Source organism: Amphiura filiformis, chromosome 17 (genome assembly GCF_039555335.1).
Source record: "Amphiura filiformis chromosome 17, Afil_fr2py, whole genome shotgun sequence".
Lineage (NCBI taxonomy): Eukaryota > Metazoa > Echinodermata > Ophiuroidea > Amphilepidida > Amphiuridae > Amphiura > Amphiura filiformis.
The window spans coordinates 20073386-20099441 of record NC_092644.1 but is presented as its reverse complement, the minus strand read 5'-3'; the positions used below and the strand labels follow the sequence as shown (position 1 = coordinate 20099441).

General features: G+C 36.7%; 1 protein-coding gene across 3 annotated transcripts in view; it reads left to right on the top strand.

The window, feature by feature from the left end:
• Positions 1 to 26056, top strand: part of LOC140137434 (retinoic acid receptor RXR-alpha-B-like) — a 172252-nt gene that overhangs the window by 45924 nt on the left and 100272 nt on the right. The window contains exon 1 of one of the 3 annotated variants that reach the window (XM_072159088.1): positions 25882 to 26035. The exons of the other annotated variants lie outside the window; for them this stretch is intronic. The gene's annotated coding sequence lies outside the window, so the exon portion shown is untranslated. Of the gene's footprint in view, positions 1 to 25881; positions 26036 to 26056 lie in introns of those variants that run through there. 3 annotated transcript variants of the gene reach the window in all.

Sequence of the window (26056 nt, the reverse complement as noted above, 5' to 3'; positions counted from 1 at the left end):
CTCAAGAAGTTGAAAATTAGCAATAAGTCACCAAATTCTCTAGCTTTCTTACATCACAGATGTTATGTGTGAACCATTCTTCACAAGGAAACTACAGATGTATGGCTATAAAAGATGGATGCTTAAAATTTTGATGAGACATGTCTTGTTTACAATGTGATCTCTCCGTCAAATACTTTAGTTATAACAAAACTGCCATAATACCACACAAAACCCCCTTTTGTTAGAGAAGCCTGTCATTATTATATTATTATTACATGACGGTAGAGTTTTTTATTATGGAGAAGAGACAGGAGAGAGATGCAGAGAGCCAGAGGCGGATCGGAGGATGCTGCCGCATATAGGTTGGTTCGTGAGTCGTCTACTGATGGTATTTGTCAACCTGCGTCTCCCCCGGGCCATGTTATGTGCCATCGATATGTGCAGCATCCAACACTGCCTCAATATGAGGGAGCCCGGTTCTCTTAGGTTAGTCGACCAGTGCTTGCTTGCTTGTTCGTTCCTCGCTCACCAAGATATTGACAATTTTGAAGCGACAGCCAGCGTTTCTCGATTGCTTACACTGTTTTATAAATAATATTGAAGAAGAAAAAAAATCCCCGAGTGTAGGCATTTTAAGCGGTCCGCTGACACTCGAGGAGGCGGTCGTTGGGACCCTAGACTGATTACTGAGTTTTTAAAACTGGGATGTGCCTACTTGAGGGGTTTATATGAAGTTACCATCTTATCTTCCTAGTTTAGAGGATGATAAAATATGAAAATATTAAAGTGTGGGTATATGATGTCAGGATTTCTTGTCAAATTAAGGTTTTAAGGCATGATGCTTTTCCGGTGCATGTAATTTGGTACCAAAAATTTGCAGAATATTTTATACAATTACACTGTATTCATGTGTATACTTGTCTGGCTAAAACAAGCTTTTAATCTAATGTTAACCACAAATGCAATATTTGCTGAGAATCAACTGAATTAGTGATTTTCCGAAACACCACATATAATGTTAGAGCCATAAGTTTTCTACTTTTAAAATTCTGTTTTATCAAATGTCACTTGCCGTGTTTTTTCTGTTGTTTTTTTTGTGGCTTTCCGCGTTTTGTCGGTTTTACCATGTTTTGTCCCTTTTACATGAAGTTTAATAAAATATATTACAAACTATTTGTGTTGTAACGTACCATTATTAACAAATAGTCTATTCTAGTAACTAGGTGAGCCAATTGGATGTGCTTTGGCAGCGATGTGGAAGTTGGTAGGGGTATTATTTATCGCACTTTTTACACATTTATTTTATTGAAAACAACAATACACACATTTTTAGATTTTTTTTCTCGGTATTTAATTCACTTTTTTCACTTTTTTGAATTATTTCAATTTTATTTTTTCAACTTGGCCTATATGAAATCCTGTTTCTGCTTTCTACCTCGGATTCCGTGACATCCGTTTTCTGTATCACAGAAAATTTATGGCTCTAATGTATGTGTAAACTGATTGATAGAAAAAAAAGAACAAGAAAATACAGCAATTCGATTTTTATTCTGAGAATTGGTACCAAAAATTTGCAGCATTTTACACAATTTGTATTCATGTGAATACTTGTCTTGTTAAAATAAATTTTTAATGTAGCATAACCGGAAAAGCAATATTTGCTGAGAATTAACGGTAATTAGCGATTTTCCGAATACCACATGTAAACTGATTTGATAAAAATTGCACACACACATAAAATGAACTACAAGAAAACTACAGCAATTAGCTTTTATTCTGAGAATTGCACAATGTAATTTGGTAATGGTTGATGTATACGTGCAATATGAATAATCCAGTATGAAATGTGAGTCACTTATAAAACCATTAAAAAAAGGGGAAATTAACTGCAAAAGTAAGGTTTAAAAGAACATCAACCAATTTTGCAGTTGACTAATCTAGAGCTGAATTCGTACATTTATATGCCGATATTAGAATGGTCTGCCGCCATTGCATAGTAGACATTAACTCAATGCAAATTTAATGAAGTTGTATTTTTATGTCATAGTCTATTACGCCACCCGATATTGATCATGTCTCGGTCAAGTTGGCGGGCGGCAGCTCCCTTCGTTGTTCCTCGCTAGCTCGCTCTGCCAATGACGAGTAAACACTGCTTTATGATAAGCCACTGTACTGTGATGAACTAGATTTCTATTATTCAGTTATGCCATGGCGGAGTAAAGTGAATGTCCTTTATCTAGACTGCTCCCAAGAACTTAATCAACAACAAAAACAAGATGGCTGAATATTGGATGAGGAAATGTGTTACATTTTTGATGCAGTAACATGAAATATTTATGCTGTGGCCACATTGTCTCTAGCACATGCCTTGGAGAAACAATTACAGCAGTGAGTCAGTCGGAATAAGGTTTCAAAGAAAGCCTGTGGACAAGTCTATATAGGAGACTGCCTGCTTGAATGTTTTCACTCGATATCCCTACAGGAGTTTTGTCATAATTTTTGGTTAGAACATAGTTAAAGGATGATAATTTTCAGATGTCACCAGCTGTCCTACATTTAAAATGCTTTGCATGTATGTTGTGTTTGCAATTCAGAGTCCTCGTAAATTATGAATATTCTTTCAAGACATCATATTTATTGCGCTATTTTTTAATTCACCTGTCTCATACTGACACTAGTGTGTGGGTTTTACCATGAGACAAAACCCTACATATCACCCACAGCTGGCAATCATAACAACATGATATTTTGTAATCAGAGGACGCAAGAAGATGACACAATTTCAATACAATGGAATGATACTTAATATTTCCCGATGCAATAAAAAGCTGCGGTTCTTTTCTTTTTCCAGCGTCATCTTCAGTGCCGTCATTGCCTGGTTTGGTATGAGCGCTGCGAGAGGAGACAGGCAGGGTTGATAATACTGACACGGCTACTAGCTGCATGAATCTTTTGAAATGGATCAATGCAGATTCAAATGTCAATGATGCCTGCATATGTACAGGGTTCAATTTAACTGGTGTCGTGGAGCAAAATGCTCCCCATTTTTGACAACCTGCTACACAAATTTCAGCTTGTATAGCAATTTTTACAATGTAAACATATGCTAATATTATATAAGAACATCACCTGAATAAGGTTTTCGCTAAAAATTGCTACGCAAATGTTTCAAAGTAAATCGAACCCTGCATAATTATACAGGTGATGCTGAGAGCGGATCTGACTACATAGATCACATTAATGTGTATCAAGTATCATACAATCAGTGCAAAATGTTATTGAGTGTCACACATTAACATGCACCTCTAGAGCTACATATCCGGACTGGGATGGACCCGGATTAAAACCGAGTTGCATGAACACCCTCACTGTTGCCTCAAGACTGTAATGTGATTGTAGGCTAACACTAACAGAACCAGGTCATAATCTTAAATGCCAAATAAAGAAAAAAAAATCCATGCACCATGTTCAACTAGAACTACCAAAAGTAGGGCGGGTCAATGTTCTATTGATTTGGTTAAGGTTTACCAAGTCGGGGAAAAGAAAACGGGATTCTGAAATTCTACCAACTCTTTTTTTAAAAAAAAGAACCATCTTCATCATATACAATAGAAGAAAAGAAGAAAACACATGTTTGTACATGCATCAATAGGAAGTATTTACAGGAAACAGCCACTGAGCTAGTTGAACACGCTGTGGTTCTTAGCTATCTCCCCGTCTATCGGTACATGCTGTACATCTATTTGTCTCCCAGATTTTGTCTCTGTGTGCATCCTCTCACTCCCTCATCTAGTTTCTTTGTGTTCATGCTGGGTTATGTCTCTGTGCACTCATGTATACGTTGGTGCACGTTTCTTCTTTTAGTGTGTCTGGTTGGTGTGGGGAAGGTCTGTACGCAGGATTTTTTAGGGTGCAGAATTTTCAAAATATGGACCCCCCCCTAAAAAAAATCAATCCATCTCTCTGAAAATAGGACTTTTTTTTTGGGGGGGGGGCTATTTTGAATAATTGAACATGCAAAAGTAGTCCTATTTGTCAATTTTGCTTTCTAAATTTGACCATCTTGGACATTTTTACCCTGAAAAGTGGAGGGATTTTTTTTGGGGGGGTGTGGGTTATGCTGCACCCTGCGTACAGGCCTGGGGGGGCTTGTAGATTCCTCTTCGGTGCACAGTACATGGCTATGTGTATTATCTCACACACTCTCCCCCATCTAACTTGGTATTTCTCCTTGCTTCTGTGTGTGTGTCGGGAAGTGTCTTCTCTGTCTATCTCTCTCTTGCTCACTCTCATCCTCACTCTCTCTTATAAATTCGCTTGGCAAAGACATGATATTCCACATGGCTTAAGGGGTTTGCTGTGATAGCAGTGATAGCTGCTCACGATCGGGTTTCAGAATTTGTTCCTGAGCGGAAAAAGAATGACGAGGTATATTGGAGCAGGTGCATCTGATGGCAAGATAACAGGGTGGCTATGATGAAAGCTGCAAGGATATAAATAAAAAAGAGGGAAAAAGATGATCAAAAAATAAGAAAGGTAGAGGCAAACTGTCACGGCTCTGTAAAAGTGGATCAATGGTCTGCTATATTGTTTTTACTGGGTTCTGATGTCTGTTCACTATACACGAAATGTGGATGTTATTAGCTATAGGGCGCCGTAGCCCACAGTAGCAATCTCGCATTGTGGATGTTGTTTGATGTCATCCTAAGCCCCTATTTTGGGAGATACAAAGAATCCATAAATTTCTCTGCAGGCCAAGGGAAACCCATTGCATAATTAAATTGTGGTGTATTTTGTTAGACAAGACTGATCTGCCAGTTGCTGGCGTAATTATGGAACCAAATATGGGCATCTGATAACATTTTTACAGTGGTAATTGCATCTCATATTGAATTCAAATGCTAAGTTAGACATGGCTGTATTTTTAGATTCAAATAAGCACTGTCATCTCCTTTGGTGAAGTGATACACTTTTGTTACCAAAATAATTTTTTCTGCGCATAGAAAATGCGGACAATCGAAGACAAAAATACATACTTTGTAGGTCATCAAAAATAAAATGTTCGATAAATTTATTACTCTATTGGTTGAGCTGACGTCATACAAAGGGATAAGCCCCGAAAACCCATTGTGCACAGTCTTGCCATGTTTCTTCTTTGCTAAAGATGGTTGTATGGTCGTACCTGAAATTTTGTGTAAAAGGGACAACATACCTGGATATCCGGCCGCTAGAATGGATACGTCTTTGCGATTTAGTTACATGAATGACTATCTGAAAAATTCTGAATTAATGTCATCACAGCGATCACCCCGAAGCTGTAAAAATGAGGGCATTGTTACCAATGGGTCACTAAGCATGTACAGTTAACATTAAATTTCAAACATCACTATGGACCACAATGGCCTCATCCCAATGGCATAATTCAATAACCTCAATTAAACAATCGTAGTGCAAAATTTGACCTCAAGTCGCAGAGTATGAGTTTTTGTACTCAAAATTTCAAAGGTCATTCAATGAAAGTACAAATGTATTAGGGTTAAAGAACTCTGCCCCTGATAGATGAGCCTCGTTCATTTGGAGGGTAATAAGCTCAGGTACATAACATATCTTCATCAATAATATTACCGATGCACAATACACCAATCGACTTCTATACACGCCTACGTTCAACATAAAAAGAGCCTGAATGTTGCAATGAATAGAATTAAGGAATCATTCGTTTATAGCCAGTTGGATTTGAAATGAAATAATCATGTTTTGCAGGCTCATTGCCGTAGGGATTTTTATATGTATGTTTGTTTACTGTTCATTAAATGAATTCTAGAAATGACTGGTTTATCAAGGTCATGGTTTTAGTCTATAATGGAATGAAGTAAATAAAATAAGTTTAAATAATGTCAATTTTTTTTTATTGATTAAAACTGCATTGCTTTTATAATACTCAAATGTATTTGTACTAAAATTGTAGGAAAGTAATTTTTCATGCTCCTTTTCAAGCAATTTGCCAATTTCGTATTTTTGATTATCAATGTATAAAAGTCAATAATTACAGTAAGATGAAACAAATTATATAAAAAACAAGGGATGGACGTCAATAAAATGTACAATGTGGTATTTCAGAATTTAGATACTGTATTTCAAACTCATCTGCTACATGTAGTACAACGATTACAACGATTAGTATTTAAACCCAAAAGTGATGCGCAGTGCATGGCTTTTGAAAGGCGAGTGTTGATTTGTCTATCACTTTTCAACATTAACACATCGCTATCGCAAACTGATGGAGTGCAAATTCTGCTTACGATACATAGTCAAGACAACCATTCAATTATATAATGAACATTCTTTTCTATTCAATGACACAACATATGTTCATCTTTCAGAAATGAATAATTCAATTTCTATGGTAGTTTCAGCAAAATGTATTCATTTGCAATATGTGTATAATAAATTATTTAACAAAAAAAGTTGAATTTGAATATGGTCAATATCCAATTGGTTTGCTTCATCGTATGATTCGCATCCCACATAATAGAAAAAAAAAACACCACATATTTCTGTGCTCGAAAATCTATTTCGTTGTAAACATGTACCCACATGTTTATGAAGCATTTTATTAGTAAACAAATTGTGGAAGCCTATTAAGCACCTGGGCTAATAATAAAGCTAGCCCATATGATAAACAATAATCATCATTGGTTGTTACGAAGCAGTTGTTAAGAACCAGACTTCTGTCTCCAATTAAATGGGTTACTGTTTTTAGGAAGAGTAGGCTTCAACTATTTTGTTTATGTTTTTATTGTTAAAATAATAGGCCTAGAGTTAATTTTTTAAATTATTGTGTTTCTATGTTATAAATGTGATCAGATAATAAAGCACATTATCTATGGGGACATGCAATTGACAAAATAATTACAATTAAGGCTATCAAAAATACAGGAATGTAAATGTTGGCCAACTGTTAGAAATTTAAGTAAACAAACAAACAAATAAATTATGTGATATTTTTCTCAAGCTACCTCTTGAAGCAGTGTGGACAGTTCAAAAGATTTGATCAAAATTGGAAGTGATGCGAGACCTGGGTACTCAGGTAGTAGTAGAAACTTAAGGGGGTACTACACCCCTGTCCAATTTTGTGCCTATTTTTGCATTCTTTTTCCAAATATTATAGCACATTGGTGACAAGTAAGATATGTATATTATAGGGGCAAGGACTACAACTACTGTACTGAAAATTCAGCAAATCAAAGCAAGTAGCTAGTGATTTATTGATCAAATATTGGTTTTCCCTCATTTTTGACTGTAACTCCACAACTCTTGTCTGTGCTGAAATAAAATTTCCAGTGCAGTAGATGTAGTCCTTGCCCCTATAACATACATCTTAGTTGTCCCCAATGCGCTATAATTTTTGAGAAAAATGCAAAAATGGGCAAAAAATTGGCCAGGGGTGTAGTACTCCCTTAACCACTTCCCACTGAATTACAGTTTAACAAATGTATTTCAAATTATTGTTGTCTTTAGTTTACAAATGATTATGAACTATAGGCCTAAAAGGTGCTCGCTTCACTGTACTTCCAAGAAAAAAATCTCCAACCCCATCGCTCCCCTACGTCAAAAAGAAATCTACGCTACTGTAATGAACATCTCGAATTATTCAGGCCAAGTTGACTTCATCACTATTAGTGATTGGAAAGCTGTGTATGTTTGTTTTGGTAAATTACAAAAAGTTCATCAACTTCAAACAGGACTTGAACCCGATCTGGTAAAAAGTTGACATTTTGTACCACTATGACACTTGAAAAAAGCAGTTTTAATCTGTCCTTTTCTCTTTCATGTTGTCCTAATCTGTTGCATTGCAGGTTTTGGATTTGACAAAATATTAAAAACCATTTCAAGAAAATGTGGTAATCCCTAGTGTGTCCATGCAAAGAAATAATTCAGGCCTGAGTCAGTAATACTTCCATAACCCAGGGGTTGTTTCACTGGCTTCCCAGCATCCTTTGCATGATCAAGTTGATAATTTGTACATAAGGTCAAAAAAATAAATTGTTTGGTTGTCCTTCCAAGACAAAAATTTGGAGGGTCGGTAGGCCGGCCGACAAAAATATTTGTGCATGAAAATTTGGCAAATTAATGAGCGAAATTCAAGACATTTTCATGCACACATGCTTTTAACATGTACATGCTAAAACCAAGTTAGGAGGGCTTGAACTTCATCAGCGCATTCAGCCTCATAATAGGCGAGAATTATTCGGGTTTTGTTACTGCACGAGTCAATAAAGTCCCAACTTACACCCATGTAAATTCACAAAAGCGGGCATCAGTCAAGCAATACGCCAGCACAGTTCGCATAGAGCTAATCAGAGGATAGTCTTGATGCGTAATATTGGATGGGATAGCAGACATAGAGGCCCTGCATGACATGATCGATTGGCTCTAAACAAAGGATTTGAACCGGTGTCCTTCACCGTAGTTATGGCGGAGTGCAGTCCATTCAATCAAATGTTGTCATCAACCTATTTAATTGTAGTGCAGGGTTATGTGTGTGAGACGAACTGTCACGGTAGATTGCAATCACGCTTTTGTTGAATGCATTTGAGTAGTCCGCCATATTTACGGGATGATACGTCACATGCAAGGCCTCTATTGGATCATGACTATGAGGATCAAAATAGTATAGGCCTACTTCCCAGTCCTCCCACCATATATCGGCAAAGGTCCAAAATCGAATAATAATTGAAGTTCTAAAGGAAAAGCAACATTACAACAGATTGTTGCATAGTGCTTTTGCCACAGTGGTGCTTAGTACACATCATTGCAGTAATATGTTGCAAAAAATCACTTTAAATCGGATGTTAGCCTGGTACACCGTGAAATAATATGGAGTTACAGCAGTTTGCGCTGCATGAGTGACACACTAGCACACCAGCGTTTCATGTAGTGTAACCTCAATGGCCCCAACCCACAAGCCTTGGCACATTTTGCACATTGCAGTGGATCTCCGTGATGGGCCCAGGTCACTGCATCCATAAACCATTTAGAATCAATCAGTATTTTATACATGAATTACATTGCTATAATGTAGTCATGCAACAGTAGAAAAAACAGTAGCCACTAGTCTAGAATCAGTTCTGAGTTTTGAGAATGTAAATCACTACAAATTAACCGGAGCTGTAAAGATAGACTTAAATCAAATACTTAAGTTTTTGTGTAATTTTCTTGACTATAATTGGCAGAAATTTTGTTCAACCACATTATTCTTGTGTGATAGACACACAAAACAAGCTATTTCAATTTCTGCACTTCAAATTCAATTCAAATGATGTTCTTAGAAAAGGTTACGTAAATAGAACGTCTTTTTCAATATTATTATATAAAATATATCGATAAATTCAAAGCAGTTGCTGCCTGCAGTATTATCACTTAATAGAAGTTTTATAAAAGACTTTTTAAAACAAAATGAGTGAAATTCGGTAAAAATTGCAATATGTTCATTTCTTTGATAGAATGCGAGACATGCCGTAAGTGACATTTTTGTTTCAAATTGAGTTTAAAATGTGAATGTAGGTCTTTACCCACATTAAAAAGATACAAGTTTAGATTGTAAAACTAAAAGTGGCACTTTATAACAACAACAGACATGCCTTATTAGAAAATCACCACAACAGCACTTACGACATCTTATTTTATTAACATTTCTTTAATCGGCTTTGTAAAAGTGAAATAGTAATTTATACCTTAAAATGCCTCAATAATTGTTTCTTTTGTTGAAATCATATATTTACTACCCACAAAAATACTGTTTATGTTAAACATAAATGAAAAATGTTACAATTGTCTGAATGTCTGTGGTAAGTTTGTTGTGAAAACTGCAAAAAACAATAATTTTACCACAACAGTAGGTCGTGTGCACTCTGCCAACGAATTGCTCATCGTGTGAAAGTACATTTTCTGAAGAATGTCAAATATTGCAATTGCTCTAATAAAATTCATTTTGTTGCAATGTTTTATGGGATTCATTACAATGAATTATGGGATTGCATATATCCATGGTTTGTCCATACCCCACACCTGTGAAAATGCCCATAGGGAAAGTGGCAGTCAATCTTGCCTCCTACCAAAATATAATAATCATGGTATGCTCTGCTTGAATAGAGGGAAAAAATGCATCATGGATTATGTTCACATGCAGTATATTCCACCTCTCCAGGTACGATATGAAATTGCAATGATAGCGGGAATCCAATTTTCATATAGATATGAGATTGTGAAATTCATATAGTTGGTTTGAAATTGATAGGCGTTGATTTGAGAGGGGTAATTTAGAAGGGAGTTCAGATTACAGCCATGTGAAATGTAGGGCAAATGGTTGTGGCATGCAGGAAACATGGCTTAATTTCATTATGGCCGTGACCTCATCTGAGGGCATGTGCGTTGTCAAAAGTTTTGCTAGGTATGCTCCACTGGGTTTAGTGAGCTTAGGGGCAGTCCACTATGTTCAAGTTTGTGGATGGATTTTTCTAAAAAGAACTTGCCTTCAAAATATAATGCTAATCTAACTACTTAGCAGTTATTGATTATTGTATAATATAATTATGGCTGTCTGAAATCTGGTAATTTATTATGGATATTAGCTGACAGCCAATACAGATTATGGGGGTTGTGGTAGGAAGAACCTTGGCCATATTTGCCTACCAAATAGGGAACAGAAAATTCGGGAAATTGCACGTAGTAAAATGAGTTTTAAAATGATCAAATGACCAAGTATGTTAAAATCAACTTGACTGTTGTTTTAGCTCTATAGGCCTAATTAGAGAAACTATTATGAGAATTATCTAAATATGTGTGTCCAAATCTTACTCTTTTTAATTTTGATGCCTTATTCAGTATTTGAAGCAGCAGGGTTGTACTTAAAATGACTCCCCCCTACAAAAATGTAGGTTTGAGCTTCAAACTTGAATCAAAGAGGGAAATATTGAAATTTTGGAAACCCGAATTTCTTATGGTAAAAAAAATGTTGCGTGCTATTTCTGAACCTGCATATATTTAAAAGTGGGCCTGTACCTTTAAAAACCTTGTGAAAGTACAATGTAGGTTTGATAATTCATTAAAATGATTAAGGTACACGATTAAAAGCACCATAGTGTCATTATTCAGCTCTGTATTTCAAGACCACTTGGAAAGTAGATCTCTATGTAGCATATATGTGACAGTTGTACGGAAAGAATGTGAATTTTAATCAGTATTATCGCAATCGATATCGCAGATTATACGCTAGCGACGGGGAAAGAATGTAGCAAATGAGAATTTGATCATCAAACTTTCTTCAAGTTTGTATTTTCCGCTCTTATCGTAAAACTGGTTTCCATAATTATCCACTAATCAATATGGAAATTGATGTGCTTACTCAGCATATAGTCATGCAACACCACTTCCGATACATCTGTGCACATTTTGCCTTTTTTTCCTGCGATGCAAACTTCATGAATTTCTGCGCCACAATTTCATTGAATAAAATGCAAATATTATGCAGCCCAAACTGTCAATATAGTCACCAGTTGGTGCTTTTGATGTGATAATGTTGTCGTAATTCTCCCCGTTGAGCGAAGCTACGTGCTAAAAGTTGGTCAAGTTTCATAGTGTAAGCAAGGTAGGTAATTTGCATATTGAGTGGCAGGTGCGGGGCTAGTTCTATAAATGTGTATTATGTATTATGAATATTGATGAGATACTTGAGGATTTTCAACAGCAAGGTGTGTGTGAAGTTCTATGATGGTGTGCTTTTTTTTCTGCTTTGCTTATAAATGTGTGTGATAATATTTTGGAACGGGATTGTGAAGTAGGTTGTATTTTTATGTTGATACTACATGTACTATGGTAGTACTAGAGATGTAATTAGAATTTCTGAATGGTGATCCTAAAAACAATTTCTTTAACTACAATTGTCATAATATTGCACTGGAAGATATGATTCGAGGTTGTTTTGAAAGGGTTAGGGATAACAACGGAATATTTACAGAATGTCAATTATTTGCACAGATTTATATTATAAAACATTTGGATGGTTCACAATTGTATGACTCAGGGACTGTCTTTTGGAATTAGCAGGAGAGCATTAAAAAGCTCTTCTGGAGTCTTCAAGGAGAGTTGTTTAGAGCATTTACAATAGAATGTAAGGAGGGAACGGTCAATTAAGGAGTGCTAAAAATCACTCTCATATCAGATTTAAGGAGAGCAGTAGAGAGTGATTGCTCTCGCTCTCCTCAAAAGGCAGTCTCTGATGACGGCAATTTGGGGAATGTAATGCACATGTCAGTATTGGTCTGTGGATTGTACTTCAGACATAATGAACTGGGCATTGACTTGTTTATGTGCACCTCCTACCTACCCCCCAACACACACACACACTAAATTGAGTCGCCAGCTATCAATATATTATGGCGGATTTTTATTACAAAAGTATGAATGAATTTTCAGATTTAGGCCAAAAAATTTTGATTTTTTTTTTTGGCATCGATGGGACATCGTATAAAACTGTGGTTAGTATAAATTTAAAGAAAGAAAATGTAAAGAAAATGAACAGTATAACATGCAGAACCATCTCAAGAGTTAAACCAGTAAAGTGCTGTGTGTTTTGACTTATTTACCAGTCTGCAAATTGTCAGTTTCAAGTGCAATATCTGTAAAAAAAAAAAATTAAAAAAATCCGACTTACCGACCCAACTGTTTCATAAGCCTCTATGGACAAACAAACAATTTTTTTTGGCCTTATAGTATACTAGCAAATAAAAGTGCAGATGATGAAATGAAACTCAAAAGTTTAACCATCTTTACTGCGTTATTGCAGACAAGATGGATTTTACTGGAGTTCCATAATCCCGCTACTCCCACACAGAGTCACAAAGCTTGCAGAATTGCAGAAGTTTGATCACATTAATACCAGCCAGCAAGCATGATGAGGCTATCAGCCTTCATTCCCATCATCATTATTAGAGGGCCTCCCTATCAGTTTCAAGCAATACAACATTAGTACATTATCAGGAAACCAAGATGTAAACACACTTTTGCCCATGACAGTTGAGTGTTTACTTAGATTCAAGCCTGTGCTGTGACCCTGTCCTGACCTTACAGTCAAGACATGCTTGAGAAACAGAAAAGAGCTTCAGGCACTAGGATCCACAACATACTCATCTATCAGGGAAACAGTTCTTAAACCCAATACATTTATACATTCATTGAATGACCTGTGAAGATTTGGGTACAAAAACTCATACTCTGCAACTTGAGGTCAAAATTTGCAGTATGATTATGTAATTGAGGTTATTGGACTATTGGGATGAGGCTCTTGTGGTCCATAGTGAGGTCAGGTGTGCATAAGTAATAAAGATGAGCAGAGATAGCTAATAGCTGCCTTTTAGAAGATTCTTGTACACCTGGTCAAAATGCTTCAGTGTACTAAAAGTTTGTTATGGAATCTACAAATCGGTGGTGGTTTTTTTAGCAATATCAATGGCAAGTCAACAGTACAGTGAAACTAAATAGACTATGCGATGATCATAGAATAGGGTTGGAAAGTGGTGGTGAGTAAAAACTTTAACCCTATGCCTGGGACCTGCCGATTGGCCAAAAAGAAGTTTTCATTATCAATTAGACCAATCGGCTACATTGTTGAATAATTTCACCACGCAAAAAAATTGGGGTTAATTATTTGCAAAGCTCCATTCTGATTGGTGATTAAAGGCCCATTCAGTGATTTGCTCATCCGGACGATCGTAAAAATCATCAAAATTCAGATTTTGGTACCTTTGTAATTGGCATAGATGTGCTAACATAGCCTGCTAGTGGTTCGGTCGAAAGCCGTGTATTTGAGACAAAATAAAGCATTTGCATGATTCTGGACTTTTGATACTGACAGTACAAAAGTCCGACTCGAGATCGAAAGAAGCTCACTCTCCACGCACTAACACGCTGCGTATTGTTTCTACTACTTATTACATCAGTAGCTACTATTTTAAACAAAATACACAATTTTAACTGTTTTTCATATTTGAATTGACCGTTAGTTTGCCTCGGTGATCTTTAATTGCTTATTTTGTTTTCTAGTACAAAATTGTAGCTTAAAAGCGTCTGTTTTAAATCAATTTAGACTCTACTTCCCCGTGTTAGAAACACTGGACTAGGAAGTTTTTCCAGTCGATTGGTGGCGCACTGTACTAAAAATCTCGATTTTCTCAGAGTTGAAGTAGAAAACCGTTCTAAAACTTCTGTTTTTGACTAATTTGTCGATGTATTCAGGGAAAAGTGGTTTAATGAAATTCTGTAGACTTATTCTTTATTTCTAAGCAACTCTGACAAATTTCCATTTTTTTTTAATGTTCCTGTGAAATCACTGAAAGGGCCTTTAAAGTGAAGATATCATGTAATTGACCAATCAGAGGCAATGTTAGATCGGCAGGTAGTGCTCAGGGAGTTAATAAGGCAGCTATCTGGTAGTTGATGCAATCCTACAGTTTGTCCAACAAGGAACTCCTGAGAGTGGAAGAGAGACAGCCAGCTCAACTTCCCATGCACTTTCTTCTTCTTATTGTGGGCTTCCTCTCCAAGGGCCACCCGATAAGGTTGGCAGTTGTCGCGAAACGATAAATCGTGCGTGACCATTCAGGATCTGAGGATGTTTGGTATTTAATAAAACACAGCTTCCTGATATTTTTTGATTTGTGGTGAAGTCTTGATGCAGCTCTGAGGTAAGGTGGAATTAACTTCAATTTCTCCTCAATTTCTGAATATACAGACATCGTTAACCGCTATAATGTCATCACGATACGGATATTCGTTTGCCTTCCTCTCGTCCAGATCCATATGACGTAAAGTTCCTCATTTACAGTCTTGATTGCAGACAAACTTGTGTAAATCGCAGTGCCCGCACAACTGTATTCACCTCTGGGTATGGAGAATAGTACCTACCAACACCAAGTTTAACCGTCTACAGTGGATGTCTATGGGGAGGTCAGGTCTGGGACTGTGGGTATGAGATGATGTCAGATGCTGTTGTATGCTACACTAGGATCCACAACATGTTCATCTATCAAGGCACAGTTCTTTAACCCCAATACATTTGCACATTCATTGAATGACCTTTGAAGATTTGGGTACAAAAACTCATACTCTGCAACTTGAGGTCAAATTTTGCACTATGATTATGTAATTGAGGTTATTGGACTATGCCATTGGGATGAGGCCATTGTGGTCCATATATGCTAGACATATTCTGAAGTGGATAACTTCCTGATTGAATTGCAAGTGATCAAAGCAACCTATTGTGTGTCACAAGGAGGCAGTGATTTTCTTGAGGGACCCTGTATGTCAGACAGGAATTTTCAGGATATATCTCTCCTCCCTTGCCATAAGACTTGGCTTAATATTTGACCCAGTTCGATAAAAGATTCCGACTGACAACAAACTTGGGGGAAATAGAGCACTGATATTTATATGGGTATTTATGTTGACTGCAGTTTGTTGAGGAGATTTGTTCAAGAAAGGTTTACTGGGCCTTGTTTTGTAATATAAAATTGTTGAGGAGTTAAAAAGTTTTGTATAGATGTACAAAAAGAAAAATTGTGTTAATTCTCAAGTTATCATGGCATTGACAGCATGGATAGCTATGAACTGGTGGTGAATACTGTTTGTTGAGCAGGTTTGTTCAGAAAGGATTTTGTGATATAAATATTGGAAATATTCGTATGCAATTAAAAGTAGGCCCCTATAGCCGAATTTTCTTTACATGACAAATAAACATGCCGGTACTACAGTATTCGTAGGAGTTGCACCAATGTCTTGAAAGTTCAGATTTTAGTATGTATTTCAGATTCACTGTGTTTGTAACAAAAATGTGCACTCTTCTTTTCACACAATATTTCAACTTGTGAGATGAATCTTTGGTTTATTTATAATCGTAATATCGATATATTTTTAGTCTTTTAGAATTTTGAGTCTTAACATTTGTTGAGGTATGTCATGAAAGCTGTGAACTAATTTACCAGAAATGTATTATTTGCTTTTGATTGTGACCATGTTCTGCATTAATTTATGGAGTGAGTCCAAAGCAATACTAATCCAATAAGATATCTTGGATATTTTTACTTCTAAGAATAACATAGAGAATTAACCTGCAGTGTGACTACATGAATACATGACGACTTCAACAGCTTGGCTATCAGTATTGCTAGTGCCATGATTTAGCACCCAATTGGGCTGTTTTTCCATCAGTAGTGGGACATGAAGTGGCAATGTTCCCCTCTGATAATGATGGGTTTGGCAAACACTCCACCCCGAGCAAAGACAAAGGTGGCATGTTGCAAGTTTGCAACCTTTCTAGTGTCATGTCATGTTGCAACCTTCCAAGTGGCATACAGGCTGTCTCTTCCAAAAAATAGAATACTGAAAAGTGAAATTATAGGCTATAAAGATGGACAATTCAGTGTTTTTCAGATGAAAACAGTGGCAACACTACACACAGCCATGTTCCAGGATTATACTGGAAATATTGTAGCTAGAGTGGTGATGGCTTTTTTATCTGAAAATTTAATAGGCCTCCCTATAAAAAATTGGGTCTTTGTCCATCATTGGATAACACTTGCGTGATAAAAAAAAGATATGAAGCAACACAGACATTATAAATTATCCAAGGATTTTCTGTTCCAGATTCACAGTGCTCAGTCTACACAATAATGCTGGATTATTTTCTCTTACTTTATTTTGTTGTGAACTAGAGTTTTGTATTGAAAATCTTTGCTATAGCTACTACTAGCTTGACAGGATTATATGATGCGTTTGTGGATCCAATGAGCCGGTAGGTCCCTCTGAGTGACCTGTGTCAGACAGGAAAGAGGGGATTGGCCACCGTGTTTTGCCAGACACATCTCTAATTCAGTTAGTGGATATGATAATGTTAAATTCTGGTTTTTGTCGACCACGTAACTTTACCCTTTCTGTCTGAAATTTTGAAGTCTGTTTTTACAGGTAGATTTTTGTGCAATTTTTTTACAGAATGAGTGAGATTTTTGTAAAAATATTTCTGTGATATTTCAAAGCTTACACAGAAGATGTGCAAAACTCAAGATTGCTTCACCAACTATGCAACAAAATAAATTTTGTACCTGTGTTAGTCTATGGAATCTTGCTATTGGACAAGGGATGTGTTTTGGGTAGGCCTATGTAGATTTAGTCATTAGTTAATTTAGTCAATTTAAAATGGATTGTAAATTAATAATAAAGTAATAATGATAATAATAACAACAACGATTAAAAAAACTCACAGTATAAATGCTAGGGAATTCATGTATGCAGCTTTGCGAATATCAAACGTTGTTTATAAATTATATGTTGCACATAAATCATTATTTTTCACTCACTTTTTGGAATCGTTATTTATCAAATCACATTTCAGTCATACGATGATGTTTGTTGATCAGTGTATCTATTTTTAGATGTAATCTTCATGTTTGAATTGATGTGTTTGTTATCTAGGGGTGATAAAAATATTTGTTTTTGGTTTTTTTTATCAGAAAGGTAGCCTGTGCAATATTCCTGATGTGTGAAACATAATATTGTATGACTATGTATGTGCATAGGCTTCTGAATATTATTTTAAAACAAACAATTGGGAAATATTGTAAAATTGAGTAGTGGCACAGATGTCTTCTTGTCTTGAAGTTCTCAGTTTGGTGTACCTTAGGGCTCTTTGGACCACTGGACTGTCTCTATCAGGCTTGCCATGTCCATCATTTGGTAGCCCAATTGGGCCACTTTTGAACATTTTAACTGCAACTTTTGACAATTTCTAATTCCAGCCCATAGAAACCAATGGTTAAGAAAAAAAGGCGACTGTTCAGTATTGGCCTGTGCGACTTTCGGTGGTTTCCTGTCCCATAGAAACGTCAAACCAATAGTTTCAAGAGGAAAAATTGGGTGACTTTTTTGTATGTTTTGAGCTGGGCTTCAGGCTGGAAATTTGTTGCAACCCTAGTCTTGATTTGAGTCATGAGTCATTTGAGTCTTTATGTTTGATCCAATTGTTTGTGAGAAATGGAATGTATATTTGTGCATAGACTGTAAAAAGAAACAGTCTATGATTTGTGTTACTTTTAAGCATTCAAAAGATAGCAAAGAATTTCAAGGGAAAGAAAGTAGGTACTGGTAGTTTAATGTAATAGTTTGTAATTTCGTAGCATATAATTTGGGTAATTGAAAACTCTTTTTAGGGGCACTGAGATAGGCCTACATTGTGACTTGCATACTCATGGGTAGCCTACTTAAGACATGTCATGTACAGCAGTTCACAAGATAGTGGATAGCACAAAAGTTAACATCTGTTTTTTAAGAAAATAATTTTTAACTGTTCCAATTACCGGACACTGTAAAAACATAGTTACACAAAAGCATATTACTTTTGACCCGAAACACTTGTTGCTCAACCCTACATATGCACACACACAGCCTGGTCTGGTACCTCTCAGATGGAATTTAATTTAGCTGGGCAGACATCGGTCATTGACCGCAACTTAAGTGCCCCCAAGAAAGAAACAACCAAAAGAGAACCAGAGCACTGAGAAATACCGACTGTTTTTGCTTGACTACTTCTCGCAAGTTCTTTTCACTACCATCCCATGAATAAATACCAGCGGGAGAGAGAGAGAGAGAGAAAAAAAAGTTTGGTGTTTAAAGTCAATGCCCCCAGTGTTTTTGTTACTACCTGGTATAGTATTATTTCACGTCAGGAGTGGGGACCAAATAGGAAGAGATCAAGACCCCCACTCTAGCACCAAGCCTTTTCTTTTTCTTCCATTATGTTTCGGTTAATCTGCCAAAAGAAATAACACAGTAAAGTTAGATGTTGGTAAATTTTTGTTGTTAATGTATTATTTATGGGATTTATTTAGCAAGTTGGTGTGTGAACTTTTGCCCGTTGATACTGCAATGAATTCAGCATTCATGTGCAGCAGCCATGTTAGGTACAGAGGAGGACGTGATGTAAATGTGATTACATGGGGTTCCATTTATCAGAAATTGATGTGATATTCTGTGGCTTCAGTGAATTATTGAGTCGATCACGCCTTGTATGTATTACAGGCAATTCTTTTGTGCATGCTTCCACCTGCCTCGAGGTGCTATCTTTCCACTCTCCAAAAATGCAGATAATTTGGGTGAAAAAAAAACCTCTGATGAAATTTCCTTAGCTAAGTTGGCCAAGTTGACAGGCCAACCAGCTATTTTAGTTGAGGTCAGGTAAAGTGGTTTATACTTCTGGTAATAGGTGGTCTAAGCTTGTTCCCTCAGTTTTGTACTTCAATTCATTTGTTCATGCCCTAAATTTGTGACCTTTAGTTGTCCTTTAAAATCTATGCAATTGTAAAGAGTGGTTTCAGTGGTTGTGGGGAAAGCAAGCCAAATCCTGTAAAAGTTTTGTTAGGGAGAAGAGTTCAATATATGCCTCGCAACAACTGCCTTTTGTACTGGTCAGTATGTATTGTGGATGTCCCAATTGCAACTTCTGAAGCAATGATATTGTACATGTATGTACTTTTAGATCTGTACTAACTTGAGGCAAGGCAATATGTGACCATCCTCCACAACTGAGCCCGGATGTCTCCAGTGCCACTATTGAGATATGCTCCATTGAACTTAAAACAATAAACAATAGGAAACAAAGGATTTATTAACTGTTTTATTGATTTTTCACTACTTAAATGTCAAGTACTATAGACATGATATACATCATTTTAAAGCTAATTTCAAGCAGAATATTTTGGTTGAATATCTTAAAAATGATGATTGGCGACTTCAGGGCTCAGTTGTGCTGGATGGTCACATATATTCATATTGGAAAAGTATCAGATTTGCAACTGAGTCGACTGTATTGCTCATTATAAATATAACTTATTGGCTCTGACTTTTTGCCATTGAATATTTGTATTGTATTGTATTGTCAGTAGTTTAGGAAATAACAGAAGTACGGGACCAAAACCACCCACGTTTTTTTGCTACCAGGCAAATATGAAATAATTGTTCATATCTTTTCTGTGTATAATTGAGAACAGGCCAAGTTCATTCATTGGTTGTGTTGACTATCTGCAGAATGTATTAACCATTGTATTATTGCTGCTGGTGTGATTTTTCGATAAAAAAGAAGATAATTGTGACCCTAGTGGCATAGATTTTGCTGTTATTGTGGCACTGGTTGCCATGGATTTGTGTGATTTTGTCACCTTGGGGCTGCATCTCGATTCTATCAGTATGGTCCAAACAAAGAAAAATGTAAGAAAAATGGTGAAAGTAGGGTGGATGTAACAGTTTTCAGTTGTTATGGCTCTGGGCAAGATTTCACAAAATCTGATAAGATGGATCTTAGAGCATTAGAAACTGCATAATTTATCAATCATGTATCTAAATAAGCTTTATGTGGCCCTAGAATGCATAGCAGCATTTGTGAACAAATTATTTTGGAAATTTGGGTTTAGAGATGAGAATGTGTAGATGGGTTGAAAGAATATTTACAAGTTGCTGTCCACAACTGCTTGAGAAAAATGACTGATGACTCTCTGTGTGGATATCTGTTACAAGCCACAATCATCTATAAATTTTTCACCAAATATTTGGAAGTTTTGTATACTTCTTTGGATAAACACAATGAATCACATCACTCAAACGAGGTACCACTGTTCACACCAGGAGCAAATGAATTGATATCTTGAGCTACCGCTATTTTATGTAAATGCAGACAACAAAAACAAAAAATGATGAAAAATAGTTTAATTTCCTTTAAAGGTTATATTTCATTCTAAAAATAGTTTAATCATGAGAGGATGTTGTGTTTAGGTTTAAAATAGAGAATACAAAAATTTGCTTTTTTTTGTTGTAAACATCGCCTGATGTTTTAAATATCCTCGATTTGGGTTTTGACATTAATTCACAAGTAAACATGCCAAAGATACAATCCAGTACCTGTATTTTCCAACATCTGATCGCCAATTTCATGATATCCATTTGCAGGCCTTGCCGTTTGAGGCGAGCGATCGCTCTCGCTCGCCACCGCTCGCCCAAACTCGATTTTTCACTCGCCATAGACACTAAATAACACTCGCTGCGAATCTCTCAAAATCCGCTTTCGAATCAGGCAATTCATCATTTATTCGATTCTATTCTATCTCCAACCGGAGAACGTCACAAATTTTAGCGCGCTTTGCGCGCATTTCAATATAAATACCGTTTTAAGAACGAAGCTCTACTTGATTGATAAACTCAAATAAGCGGCATTTCAACCACTCACCTAGCATAATGCTAGCGAGTGATTAACCACTCCCCTTAAAAATCTAGACGGCAAGGCCTGCATTTGTGTGGCCATTGTTATCGGCAGTGTTTACAGTATTTTTAGAAATTCCTTATTGTTTGTGGAGCACCAGAACACTGCCAGACAGTACTAGCGATAGAATGAGAATTATCATCATGAAAAACACCTCTAATTATAATAATGCCCCCCTTTGGAAAATACACTGCCCCAGGAGCGTTAAATAGAGAGAATGCTCTAAATTTGTATTCAAGAATTTTAATTCAAGTGTACGAAATGTTTACTGTCTGTATTTGATCAAAATATTGTACCATTTGGGCATATTATATCCTGAAACTTAGAGTGTAGTACGTGCAAGCCGTAGTGTAGATGGCCCATCGTAAAAGCCATTCTGCAAAGATATACTTTTCAAATTGAAGAGGACATTGCAGATTATGGTATAGAGCAGAAAGGAAACCCGGTAATCAGGGTAAAGTAATGCACATAGTCTATGTTAAGTCTGAGAGGAAGGAGTTCTTTTTGACAAGTTTATCTCTCACGAAACCCGCTTTTTTTTTTTTCTTGCGCGCATGGTCAAATTGGGTATAGAGTGAGGAAGAACATCGAAGGAGAAGTCGGGTTTTCTTTAGAAGCTGTGTGCAAAAAAATCAAACTGCCAGATGAGATGGGGAGTTTAAATGGCTCGTGCATCAAGACCTGAACCGCGCATAGACACATGAAAGGGGTTGGTTATTATGGGGAAATGAATGAACTTGAAGCAGGGAATTCAAGTTGATCGCAACTACTTAAAAGTCAAATGTTATTGGACTGGGGGACAAAAATATATATTTTTGATTCGATGACGAATAATTTGGTAAATTGCCAAGGTAGATTGCATGCATGCAAAAGCTGGAGGGATGAAATTGCCTGATTTGAAAATTCGAGGTTTGACGATTAGATTACAAATTGTTCCTGAAATGGTTTGAAAATCATGCATGCTGTCACTCATAGTAGGTATGAGAAGGTTTCATAGTCAATGACTTGCTTTAAAAGCCCCATTGGGTGAAACTGCACTTCCTCCCCTATGCAAGGACCCCTGATTCTACGTGCATCCTTCCCTCTAAGTAACGCATCACATCGCAAATGCCTTCTGGTTAAAAACAAGCTTAATGTTGGCTGCATAGAGAGACATTATACATCACAAAACACCCTTGATACGTATGTTGTTGTTGCTCTTAGCCTCCCTCCACTCTCTCCGTCTCCACATTCCCCTTGTTTCGTAAACATGATGTAGGAAAATCAGCGGAGCTCTTATTCTTGCAGGGAGTTGAAAGACCTCGGTATTCATTCATTATTTGGGTCAATGACTGGCAGACATGTTTCACCGTTTGCAACTTGATCCTGTGTGTGCGTTTGGGACACAATCTGAACTTGCTAACATTAGCATGGCTTGACATAGATTTTTTTGGCTCTGCAGCATATTTAATGTTGCTGGGATGCGTAAAAGTACATGCGGAGGTCAGTGAATAGAATACAGTGTTGTCCTGTTTTGTGACAACAGATTTTTGAATATTTGAATGGGAAGAGGGAAGGGAAAGGTTATAAAGTAGTATTTATTGGGCATATGGTTGAAAGGCATGACAAAAATGTCTCAGTGTGTCTGTGAAGAAGATTTGCATGAGGTCCTGCATGGGTTGATGGGAAGGTCAGGAAAGACTAATATGTAAAGGGCATAGATCCTCTCTGGGTTATGATAAAGGGCAAAGACCCTGCTCTTACAATGTTGTGTAGGTATTGTTGCAAGATCTCTTGCTGTATGTTGTTTGCCTATATCCTATAGAAAGCATTTGGCAGTTAAATGTTTGGGATGTGTGTGTGCGTGCAAAGAAAATTAGGTCTGTCAGCATGGTCAGGACAATGAGAAGTGAATATCTTGAAATGCGCAGGTGAAGGATGTACTAATGATGCAGACTTGTTTGCTCGCACTTTTATGGATTTAAGGAGTAAGAACTGAGGAATACAGGTTGTTCATATGGTAAATTTAAGCCTGGTTATTTACTGGTGCTTCTGTGTTTAAACACAGTTTAATCTTTTTCTTACGGATTTTCATTGAAGCTCAATGTTCGCCAATCGGCACTTACTTGTTACAAGATATGTAATGCCCATATCATGTTATGCAATCACAGGGAGTGTTCAGTGTGACGTTTTTTGTGATGTAACATCCATCACTTATCAGAAGAGTGAATGATGATACCTAATAGATAAGTCGCTAGCATGCCGTAGCGTCAAATTGCAACCAGTTGTCTTGAAGGCAACTTTGTCGCAATGTCGCTAGCCACAACTGAACGCTGGTAGCGATTGTGCACATTCTACCAGCGTTTGATCACTGCATTCAAATATGATAATGTTACGTATCCTACCAATAGGCAATAAACACCCCTAACAAACGCTATTAACGTTGGCCTTTTTTCAAAATGGTGAACCGGAAAGTAATTTCGCCTTTGATTGCTTAAGCTTACATCATAATTTTTCATCAAAATTTGCCTTTGGTAAACGCCTTTGGAAAATGCAATGCCCCGGCGTTCAATAGAGCAAATACAGTGTTTATAGTGAAAAGAACGAGGAGTTATCACCATATTCAATCTTTACCATCACAGATGCTCGTATATAACAAAAATAGGTCGGTTTAATTTTTTCCAAGTCTACAAAAGCTGTGTTATAGGAAAAGCGATGAATAAACATCACTGATTATGATTAGGGAGAAACAATTCCAATGCAATTCCTGTGTGGTGGGTGCGAATAATGGATTCAAATTATGCAGTATTGCAAATGCATACATTTTGTTATTACATCACAGATCAAAGGGGAAAAAATTTCATATTTTTATGAACGGAATGGGTAATTATAGGACTAGTAGAGTCACTGTCATCAAGATTGATCAACTGCATTTTTTGACCCGGAGGTCTGTAGTAACATCATTTTAAGGTTTTCATATTCGCAAGTTTTTGGTGTGTGAAACACAAAGTGGGTTTCTTAATTACCTGATGGGAAAATTTCCATAAATTATGACATGAAAGAAAGACTTTAAATTTGATCTATTACTTGTGTGTATCACATCAGGAGTTGTTGTGCGAGATTGTCAAAATAGAGCCATTAAAATATCCATTTTGCCTCGCAGTATTTTTATGCGTTTCCATACTAGTTTAATGCATCACTCTAGATCAGTGTGTCGTAATCCATTAAATCCAAGCAGACATGTTGTTCACTCGCTCTCGCTATCTCACTTTCTCCATGTTTCTCTCTCTCTCTCTCTTGCCAAGTTTATATGTATGTATTCTTTTGAATTGATTGTGTGAACCAATCCATCGTTAGATTTTAACAAAAAATTTTATCACCATGGTTGGTATGTGTTTTGCCATTGAATATAACAAGCAAGAGTTAAAAGGCATGATAATGCAGTTTACACAGTATGAAAGTATCAAACTACATAAAATATTGTTGTAAGACGAACGTTTCATCGTAAAACTGAATTGTAATAATAAGAACGCCAATTATATTGCATGCAAGTTCTCCATGTTCTTTTATTGAAAAGCATCCTGTGTTTGCTTTATTTATGTCTGTGATCATAACACTGGAATAACATTCTATGATACATAGAGGAGGGTAGAAGCATGACGCTTTTTACTATGGTCTGTAATGAAATCTAGATTTGCGGCTCTATCGTTTGATCCTCCAGCACAATATTATATATACTCGGTTGAGCACAAAACCCAGTCATTTTCAACTCCCAAGACTCCGTTCAGTGAGCCATATTAATATAACAGAGGAGCACATGAGCCGCCGTGATTGGCTCGACATTTAAGGAGCCGCATATTATCAAAATCAATTTATAATCCAGCGTACGGCAGGCATGATGAGATAAACGCAGGTGGCTTTACGTGTACGCTCGCGCGTGCTCGGCATGTCACTATGAGTGTGCTTAGACAAGCGATTGAACATTTGGTAATGAACATTGAAAGTAATGCTTCACATCACCCGTGCAGAGTTAAATACTATGACTGCTTGTGTCACATCAGGAGAATAAGATAAATTTGATCAAATCCTGGATGGACAATATTGGACATGTACATGTTACCTTGAAAAGATGACGTAATGTAGCAAAAGTAGATACTCAACCCAGAATGTGTCATTTCTTATTGCATTTTCTGGTTCAATCTTTAACTAATAGTGAGTTTTAGTGACTCTATGAAGAACACAAAATTTTATTCAATTCTGTTTTTCCCATTAGGTGATACCACATGCTTTGACTTTACATGTGAATCTCTACTTTAATACAAGGGCTATTTTTGTTCCCAAGTCCCGCTCAAGTCGGATATAGTTGTTAAAATGTATTCATGAACACTTGACTTATTTTGTATATTTAATAGTAAAAAGGTTTTACAACCTGCAGAATTCACGTGTACACACGTTACCTCTGCAGGCCTGCAGGAAAGACTCACTCGTTCAACGTACACAAGAAATGTGCGTGCAGGCAGCTGTGCTCACAGACAAGATCGAGCATTGGTTCATCAGCAGCTAGTGTAGCAACAGTTCCGCCGCAACATGACAAGGATTTATATCCATTATTCTAGGGATTAGGACATGGAAATCAAATCCATGGATATGAATAGAAACTGGACGTGTGTGCCCGCACTGGGTTCTCTTGGCGTGTGGCGTATGAATACGAGTGTGGTAGGTTGAACTCGCAAGGAA